The following is an 11112-nucleotide window of genomic DNA, read 5'->3' on the forward strand; positions in this document are numbered from 1 at the left end:
TTTATATATTTAAAATGTTAAATTTATAAACCTATTCGCAAGTCAATTTAGGATTTGTATTTGATTTAATTAAATTTTTATTTTTAAATAATATATTTAAAGTGGACTGATTAAGAATATTAAGTATTTACATCTATAAAAAATATTTTTCATAATTTATTTAGGTGTTGATATGTGAATTAACTTAAAACTATATCAAATCTGAAATAAATAATAAATTTACTTTTCATAATTCACATAAATTCAAGTCTGTGTAATTTATTAAAATGCATTTAAAAATAATTTTTAATATTAAATAAATAAATTTATTAGAAAATGGCAAAATCTCCGGCGTAGCGGGAGATGATGCTAGTAAACTATGATATCTTCATATGCAACACATGAGTTAAAATTAGTCTCTTTAAATACAATTATTTAAAATTAATAAAATAAAATTCAAATTTATTATCATGTATATCTCTAAATAAGCTTCTGAGTTACGATGTAAATAAATCCTTTTAAAGTACCTCTTAAAAGTAAAACAAAATCTAAAATTAAAATTAATTAAAGTACCAACAAAATAATGAAGAAGTTATGCCACATGTCTGGCAAAAGAGCTAGAAATAGTACAGATGTTCTAAGAACAGGAGATATACATGTAGGCTAACATAAAGACATGTGAGATATTAAGACATTATTAATTTCTTTTCACTGTAAGAAATGATGACACACTTGCCTAACGACCCACCTCAAGGCTCGAATTGGTTAAAATTGGTTCATGTGAACTGCTTGATGCTACATGTTCTTGATATGTTGGAATAGGCATCTTTGAAGGGAGATTTGGGATTCCCATATCGAAATCAAGAACTTGAATCACTTGCTTGATTGAAGGTCTGAGGTTGCTGTCAGGATGAGCACACCATAGCCCCACAATCATCAAACACTCCATTTGTTTTTCATCGAATTCTGCATTCATCCTCTTATCCACCGAAGAAAGAAGGTTTCCACTTCCGTAGAGATGCCAAACCCATTCTACCAAACCAATTTGTGAGTTTTCTTCGATTGGATCAACCGACCTTCTCCCTGTAGCAATTTCTAAGGCGACTACACCGAAACTATACACATCTGAGGCTTTACTCGCTCTGCCGGTTTTTATGTATTCCGGGGCCATGTAACCTAATGTACCTGCCAGCCCTGTTGTTCGAGGACCTAGCTCATGCTCCATAAGCCGAGCTAATCCGAAGTCACCAGTGCTTGACGTTGAAATTAGAATCTAGCATTATATTGCTTGGTTTGATGTCACGATGGACCACGCACTGCTCCCACTCTTCATGGATATAGAGCAACGCAGAGGCTACACCGCGGGCTGCTTTATATCTCAAATTCCAATTGAGAGGAGTCTTCTTACCAAAGAGGTGAGAATCAAGGCTACCATTTGACATGAACACATAGACAAGTAAAAACATTCCTCCATCATGACAAAAACCGATCAATTGCACTAGATTCCGGTGTCTTAACTGGCTAATCACCTTCACCTCAGTTACATACTCCTTTTCCCCTTGTCTGGAGCCCTCTGAAATTTTCTTTACTGCAATTGTTCTATCTAGCTCATTAATGTACCCTTTATAAACAGCACCAAATCCTCCCTCTCCTAACTTCCTCTCACTCGAGAAACTGGTGGTAGCTGCAACAAGATCTTTGTAAGAAAACCTTCTTGGTCCAGCCCCTCTTTCAAAGTCATCGTTAATCCCGAAAGTTCCTTCCATATATTGATATGATCTCTTCCTCCTTTTCCAACACAATAAAATCTGAAATCCTATACACCCCCCGATTACTAGTACACCCAATGGAACTGCTACACCAATAACTATTGTGATCCTGTTGGTGTTTTTCTCCTTGATTGCCTTTCTTTCCAAACTAGAATTAAATTCCCATGACATAAGCTGATGCCGCTCTATGCGATGACTTGTAGCAGCTGAAAACCCTACTATGGCCGTTTCTGGCAGAATCTCCGTCAGATCAATTTGGTGAGAAAGACTCCCTTGAGAACTAGAGTTCTGATAACTCCAAGTGACGCTCAAATTCCTAGTAGTAGCATTATAAGAAATCCATGCATCGGCAGTGTCTTCGCTGTACAAACTAAAGTTCCAGGGAGCATACTTAACTGAAGAAATCGAGTTGATGTTGATCCCCACATGCTCAACTTCTGGATCCCAGTCAGTGTTGGAGAAAGTATCAAATTCCACAAGAACAACTTGGTTCCCAGATGAATCAATGGTTGTGGTGTTAAACAGGCCTAGAAATCCACCAGCCGAGTTTGGTGGAATTTCGCTCCCAACGGGAGCAAGGAAAGAAGCAAGGCCGGCTGAGTAGTCTGAACTAGCTTTACCTTGGGTGTCAATGATGAAGGAGAAATGACTGGTGAAACTTGTAACTTCTCTAGTTTCAGATTCCCAAATTGGCACACTTTCAGCGAAGATTATTCTACCAACTTGACAAACATATGTGAGACTATTGAATTCAACAGCTCCAACATTAGGCCTCGCGGCACCCTGGTAGAGTATGTTGTTTGCACCAGAGTCGAAACGAGGTAATCGAATTAACACAAGGAAGAATGAAAGGGATGGAAAGGAGCTGAAGTAAACCAAATACACCAGAGAAAGGGTTAGCCATTGCTACATAGAGGAATTTTCCAGCAGAGGTACTCTATTTATACTGATGTTACATTGAAATAAATTTATTAATGAAGCATCCACTTACCTTGATCTAAATGAATTTCGTCGAAGATAGTCTACACTTTTCAAGGCATATATACATAAAATACTATAAGAGACAATATTAAATTAACATTTTTATTGCTTTTCTATTACGCTTCTATTAAGCTTACGAAACTATGAACAATCAATAAAGCCACTTTCACCCTAGTTCAATTCAACCATGGAAGAAAGAAAGAAATAATAATAATAATCCAGTTGAAATAGTCAGTTTTCTTGTTTAAATTATCTATTAAACCATTGCTAGTCACATCTGATAGATCAATAACCTTAAATAATACCATTACATCAAAGAAAACAAATGAGGAACTACAATGTACGAAGTTTATCTTTTGCCTGCACCGTCAATGACATTAAAGTTCTTAACTACATCCCTCCTAGCTGACAATTCAAGAGGCTGCAATATCTTGTTAAAAACCAAGAGAATTTTACCAAGTCCAAGTGAAATGTTATTATGAATTTTAAAACTTCTTTCAATCAAAAGATGCTTTTCACAAGGATCTGTGTCTAGTTAAGGCTTAAGATCATTGCTTCCTATTACAGATCGAGTCTGTAAAAAGAAAACACCGAGCATGCGTTATTTTCAATTTTTTTTTAATTTGAATAATGTAAAAATAAAATATGCACCAAAATATTTACGGGTAAACTTATTTCATGGAATAGTTTTTACTAGGGTTAATTAAAATATATTATACTTATTTTTATAAAAGTGGTTACAAAATTTGCAACTTAGTAAAGTGAAAAACAAAAGGTATAATAATTTATTTGTTAGATCACTCAATTTAATTTTTTTGTCTTTTTAGTATTTAAATTTGTGTTATTTGTCAAATCACTAAAAATTAATGAAAAAGTTAATGTTTATTACATGGCATACACATGGATTGCCATGTGGATGTCATATAAGCATTTAATTAATATTTAAAATTAAAAATATAAATTTTATTTTTAAAAATTTAAAATTATTTTAAAATATAAAATGATAAAATATATTTTTAATATTTTTAATTTAAAAAATAATTAATTATTGATATGACATGCATGTGACAATCCATGTGCATGCCATGTAACAAAATCTTAACTTTTCATTAATTTTGAGTAATTTGACAAATAACACAAATTTAAAATTAAAAATACGAAAAATTAAATAGAAAGATAAAATAATCTTTTTTTTAACACAACTCTTTAATTTTTAAAGTTGAATTGATATCAATATTAATAATATAATTTGACAAATTTAAATAATAAAAACTAATGATAGTTTTGTTTACTATTTTAAAAATATAACTGATACTTTCATTAAATAATGAATGAATTAATTTTTAAAATTCATTTTATAAGATTTTAAGTAATTTATACTTTAATTTTTTTCTCTTTAAAAGACATGCAATTGGGAATAATTAATAAGTTTTAAGTAATTAAATATTTAAATTGAATACAATTAATTTATCATTTGATAAAATGAATAGCATTATAGATAATAAAATAAACAGTTTAGCAAACTTATGTAAACTTTTTTAATTAAAAAGAAAAGGTTTTATAAGGTATTTATATCCATTTCAAAACAATGTTTTGACAAGCTACTAATTGATTGATTTCTTATTAATTTTATTAGGATTCATAGTATCATTTCCTAATTTATAATATACACCTAATTACTAAATTTTTTTAAAAATAACATATACCGTCTTGCATAAAAAAAAAAACCCTAAGATTTTCAATATTTTAAATAAAGATCATAATAATGTTAAATATCAATATATTAAAATAAAATTTAAATTTTATAAGTAAGCAAATATGCCTCTTTATGTTGATTTTCTTGTTTTCAACTTTAATGGAACTTCAAATAACACCAAAGTCATCTGCATTAACGTAATTTTGTTTCCTTCTCCATTGTTTTCATTAAGGGTAATTGAACACGTACCAGTTTCGAATTGTTTTATTGTATATTGAGCTGTTAAATTTTCTGATCCCAATATTCTTGAAAAGTATATAAAAAAATGTATTCAATACAGAATTAAACTTCAATATTTATAGGTGTCAAGTTTCTTGAAAATTAAGTTCATGTATTTGTATTAAATTTGATTGTCGAAGATTTTTACCTTAATTAATATAAGAAAACCTTGAATTCTATAAGTGTCGAACATGATGTAAATTAGATTACTGTATCTACATTTACCTTATGTTTAGATTAAGGTAATACAAAGGAAAGGGAAGAAAATTGAGGAAAAGAATATCTTTAATTTTTCTTGTTTTAGAATACTACATTTAATTTTGACCTATAGAAATTTTAACACTGATTAATACAAGAATACCTTGACATCTATGGATGTTGAGTTCTTCTTTTAGTTAATCTTTTTATCCTATGAAAAACTTAACCCTACTAATGCATTCAATGGACTCTCAATACCTATTTTCAATTTTTTGCTATGGTCATAAATACCATTTTCCTCTCATTTTTTTCTCACAACCTAAAAATTTATTCTCATCTTTGTCCAGTTCTTCAGCCTAAAACTTTTTAACCTCAATTCGGATTTTAAAACCCTATTATACCTCTATTGAGGGAAGATAATCATACTGCTTTAGAAACCCCACATATAATAAATTTTAATTTTCTTAATTAAAGTTAGTATTTATTTATTGCTATCATTTTTATATTGTTCAAAACAAAGTATTGATTTTTTATTTTTATTTTATTTACTCGTACAAGGAATAAACTATTTGGATTTAATGAAATGTTAATTTTTCAATATCGAATGCGAATCAAGATCCAGAAAGTTCAACTACAAATAGCTGATATTTTAAAGGTAGTTAAAATACTTCATTTTTTAATGTACTGCTTGTAGCTATGATGAAAAGTTGAAAATCAGAGACCCTTACCTCCGCTTTCCCTATGGTGAAGCCACAATCACCTTGGGAGATTTAGCATTAATCATGGGCTTTTCAATTGAAGGAGCTATTGTAATCAGTGAGTCTCAAGTTGATCTTGAAGAGAGAAGTTATTCAAGCAATGAAATTGATACCAATGGAGACCAAGTTAAGTTTAGCTACCTGCAAATATTTATCAGGAGCCTTCAACAAATGATGTGATCGATAAAGAGTTTGAGCAGATATTGTGTACCATCATGAGAATGTTAATGTCAAATAAGTCTAACAATCTCTACTCTGCATTTATTTGCTCTTGGGGTCTATATTATTGGCATTCTTGTACCAAGCACTTACGAGGGAAACCGATTAAGTGGCCCTCAAAGTAAATAGTTGCTACATCTTCCTCCAAGTATACACAATTGAAATCTTAAGCAATTAACTTCAATGAGATTTGTATTGGTGCATGGGGATAAAAATAAACTTATGAGAAATTAATGAAGGCTTCAAAGTGTGTATCAGTGCCACTTTTTTTATGGTTCTATTCGTCTGCACCTATATTATGGTGTGCAAAAGAGTTACTGGCAAATGAATCTTGAGGATACAATGAAGCCCAATGGCTGTCTACGTTTTGCACTTACAAAAAAAGTCCACCAAGCACTGAGCGGAGCATAGAAGGATATCAATTTCTATAAAGAAATTATGCAGTAGTTCTTTATAAAATAATCTAGGAATATAGAAGATGGTGGGAAAATAGAAAGAAACTTTTGATGTATTTTTCGGGTGTGTCAGACAAATGAAATTTGGCTCCTATTTATAGGAGTTCTCGTGTCTCTTCATAGGAACACAACTATCTAAATGGATAGCCACATCTTTTAACAATAAACATAATTATTTAATAGATGTATCATTGAATAATCATGATTCATTATTAATAATAAAATGATATAATTTTTGAATTTAAGAGACATAACTCATCACTATAAATAGTGACAACTTTTGGTTCATAAGCGAGTGAAATAATTTTTGGTTACTTTTAACTTTTCATTTGTAGTTATTGGAATACTATATATATTTTGAAAATGTCCCAACAATTTGAATTCTAAAAATATTGTGTCAAGCTTGATAATTATGTAAAACAATTAAAGTGCATTGTATATTTTAAAAATAGGAAGAGATCCACTTATATCGATGTAAAACTTAAGTGCTTTTACACCATTTTGTAACTTTTATGCAATTAATATTTCAATAACTATTGAATTTCTCAAAATACTTGTCCTTGTTATGCATGTAAATATTTTAACTAACTTGATATTGATCTAAAATATTGTCTATATTAATATATATTTAACGATTGATTTTTTTTACATAAAACGAATAGTAAGAAATTTTCAATTTATGTCAAACTTGACATGCATGATTTACATGAATAGAGCATAAAATATTACGATTTGATTATTAAAATATTAACCGTATAAAAGTTATGAAAAAATATAAAACCACTTAATTTTTACATTGATATAAGTGGATCTCCCCTTTAAAAATTAACATGAATTATACGTCTAAAATCAATCCAATTTCATTAATTTGACAAGCCAAACAAATTATTTTTTAGATCTTAAACTGATGATCATGTAAAATTCATGAATGGTATATTTTATGTTATAATCTGTATTGTGAATCTATCGTAGTTGCTCCAAAAATGAATGTGACACCTTGTAACTCAAACTTGGCAATCGAGTTGAGTATGAGGTGTTACATAGGCATTTAAACATTGAAAGCTTTGTTGTGGATTCTCCCAAACGGTCAAATATTAATGATCTAGTATGTAACGACTAGTTTTTAGTGGTGTCAAAATTTGTGGTTTTGAGACCCCATTTCCATAAACTAAGTCTGTAAATATTAAATAGTGATATTTATAGAGTAATTATATAGTTGAATTAAAATTTAGTTAAGCAATTTAGTCGAAAATGTTATTAATTAAGGCCTAGAGACTAAATTTTAAAAGTTTAAACACTCTAGATTTTTAATTAGAAAAGCTTGAGGACTTAAATAAAATTATCCAAAAGATCAAAATAGCAAATGGACCAATTTGAAGTAGATGTTAGTAGGATGTGATGTTAATTATCATTAGATTAAGTTAATTAAAGATTTAAGCCTAATTAAGCTAATTAAATAAGTTTAATTAAAATTAACCTAAGTATATAAGTGAATTAAGTGTGAAAAATATGACAAAATTTATCATCTTCTCCACCATTCACCATGTTAGAAGAAGAAAGAAAACTTAAAACCTAGCTTCAACATTTGGCCCTTAATTTCAAGTAAGTTTTTAGTGATTTTTCTTTAATTTTTATAGATAGTAATGGGAGCCAAAAGTGTTCTGCTTCTGATAACTCCAAGTGATGCTCAAATTCACAAGAGTAGTGTTATAAGAAATTCATGCATCAACAACATCTTCGCTATACAAACTAAAGTTCTAGGGAGCATACTCAACTGAAGAAATAAAGTTGATGTTGATCCCTATATGCTCAATTGCATGATCCCATTCAGGGTTAGGGTAAGTATCAAACTCAACAAGAACTACTTGGTTCCCAGATAAATCATTGCTTGTAGTGTTAAATAGGCCTAGAAATCCACATCCCGAATTCAGTGGAATTTCACTCCCAAAGGGAGCAAGGAGGAATGCTAGGTCGACTCTATAGTCTAAACTAGCTTTACATTATGTGTCAATGGTAAAGGACAAATGAGTGGTAAAGTCTGTAACTTCTCTCATCTCGAAATCCCAAATTGGCACTATTTTAGCATAGATTACTCTACCAACTTGATTAACATAAGTGAGGCTATTGATTCGACAACTCCAACATTAGGCCTTGTGGCACCCTGATAGAGTACATTGATTGAATCATAATTGAAATTAGGTATATTAAAGTAAACCGAATCAATAGGAGGAAGATTTGTTACAAGTTGGCCAACCATGCAGTAGCTCAAACACATACGAACTACATGATGTGAGTTGTCTCCACAAGTGGTGAAGTGTGAGTTTTCTCCACACATGGTGAAGTACGAGATGTCTCTACAACTTGTGAACTATGATATGTATCTACAAGTGATGAGCTACGAGAAGTCTCCACAAGTGGCAAGTGCAAGTTGGCCCTGCGAAGTGGCAATGTGCTAGCTGGCCTACTAATTGTCAAAGTGCTAGTTGACCTATGAGCATGCGAGATGGAATTTAAACTTTGGTGCATGCACATTTTTTCTAGTTTGCATGCTAGTATTTTGTTTAGTTCCTTGTAGTTTCATTTAGCTAAGAATAAACTTGGTTTGCTTATGTTTTGATGTGTTTAAGTGTTGACTGACATAATCAGCTTATGTGCAAGAAAAGTTTTGTAAGTTATAAGGTTATTAGTAGGAGTAGTTAAAAGTTTGGTTGTATTTGGTATTAGTTTGACTATATATGTTGTATTTTTAAAGAAATGAAATATACATTAGTTCAGTTCAGTAACATTTTTTCTATTATTTTTTTTCTCATTTGTTCTCTATTTCTCTTTGAAAAATACCAACAATTGGTATCAAGAGCCAGTCATCTTTGGGGGTCATTACCTCTATTTGTGGTTTTTTTTTTGTCGAGAAAGAAAGAATTTACTTTTGCTTTCTTGTTGTTTTGTTATTAGTATGTCTTCAACAAGTTTTTCACCACCACCATCTCCTATCTTTGCTGGAGAGAATTACCATATTTGGGTAGTCAAGATGAAAACTTACCTTTAGGCCTATGACTTGTGGGAAATAGTGAATGCTGACATAGAGCCACCGGTATTGAGAGCAAATCCAACCATTGCTTAGATGCGACAACACAATGATGAGTGTTCCAAGAAGCATAAAATAATGCCATGCCTACAGAATGGTGTATCAGATGTGATCTTCACAAGAACCATGGCTTGTGAAACTCCCAAACAAGCTTGGGATAAGCTAAAGGAAGAGTTCCAAGGCTTAAAAAAGACAAGATAGTAGTAGCTTATCAACTTGAGAAGGGACTTCGAGAACGTGAAGATGAAGAAGATTAAAAGTGTCAAGAGTATTCAGATAGAATTATGGTTGTTGTGAGCAGCATATGGCTACTTGGAGATCAATTTAGTAATAGCAGGGTTGTGGAAAGGTTAAAACCACTCTCCTTGAGAGATATGGGTATAAGATTTCCTATTTGAAAGACTCAAGAGATCTCTCAATGATTTTTTTATCTAAGTTGATAAATGCTCTTTATTCTTAAAAGTAAAGAAGATCAAGCAGGCTAGAAGAGTATTCTAAATGGGCATTCCAAGCCAAAATCAAGGAAGGCTCGAACTCCTCAAGCAACAAGGAAAAGAAGAGTTGGAGTGATAAGCAAAAGAGAGACAGAGGAAAGATGAAGTATCCACCTTGTTCTCATTACAAAAATAGCACTCATTGGGAGAAACATTATTGGTTCAGGTCAAACATTCAATGTAGATCATGCAAGCAACTTGTTCATATGGAGAAAGTGTGCAAAAAAAAAGGGCAATTACAACAGTAGCAGCATAATGCTCAGGCTCAAATAGTTGATTGGAACCAAGCTTAGGAGGAGCAAGTGTTCACTGCCTCTTGTTTTTCATCTAGCAACAAAATCAAGAAAGATTGACTAATTGGAAATGGTTGCACAAACCATATGGCATCTGATGAAAGCATTTTTAGGAAGATTAACACCTTTTTTTCTCTAAGGATAGAATTGGGAATGGCTAGTTTATTGAGGTTAAGGGCAAAGGTAGTGTGCTAACCAGCACTCCATCAGGTAGTAAGGATATATCTGATGTTCTTTTAATACCTGAGATGGATCAAAATATCCTTATCATTGGTCAGTTACTTGAGAAAATTTATGCTATTATTTTTAAAGATAGTGGTTACACTACATTTGATTCACTGGGATAGAAAGTTGTGACAGTCTCAATGAATGCTAGGAACTTTGTGCTAGATTGGAACTTTGTGGCCTCAAGTGCCTGTTGGATCACCTGTACACCCCATGGCACAGTGAAAAAAGTAAATCTGGCTATCACATCTAGGGATCCATGTGCAAGGAATGAATTGGGGTGAAAAGGTTATGAACGATTACCTTTAATCATCTGAAAAATCAAAGAAACATATTACGCTATTATATGTCGATGACAAGCTGCTACGAAAAGTTTTGGCCTCTACGTAATCCACCTGGTGTGACAACGAACGGTAAGCAATCTCTAAAACTATTTCAGAGAGGGAAAAATCTCTTGATGGCTGCTAGACCTTACACACTTTATTTTTTTGAGGTATGTAAGGTTTTTCTCAAAAACCCTATATTTCCTCATTTGGGAATAATTGATATTTTTATATGAATCAAATCATAATAATTAACCGAATATAATAATTATAATTACCATAATTATAATAGTGTTTGACCAAAACCATTACAATTACAGTAATTATAAGAATATTTGATCCTAAATTATAATTACTA

General features: G+C 31.4%; 1 pseudogene; it reads right to left on the reverse strand.

The window, feature by feature from the left end:
• Positions 1 to 509: 509 nt before the first annotated feature.
• LOC105804123 (L-type lectin-domain containing receptor kinase IX.1-like) lies at positions 510 to 2680 on the reverse strand (annotated as a pseudogene).
• Between the last annotated feature and the right edge of the window lie 8432 nt (positions 2681 to 11112).

Source organism: Gossypium raimondii, chromosome 11 (assembly GCF_025698545.1).
Source record: "Gossypium raimondii isolate GPD5lz chromosome 11, ASM2569854v1, whole genome shotgun sequence".
NCBI lineage: Eukaryota > Viridiplantae > Streptophyta > Magnoliopsida > Malvales > Malvaceae > Gossypium > Gossypium raimondii.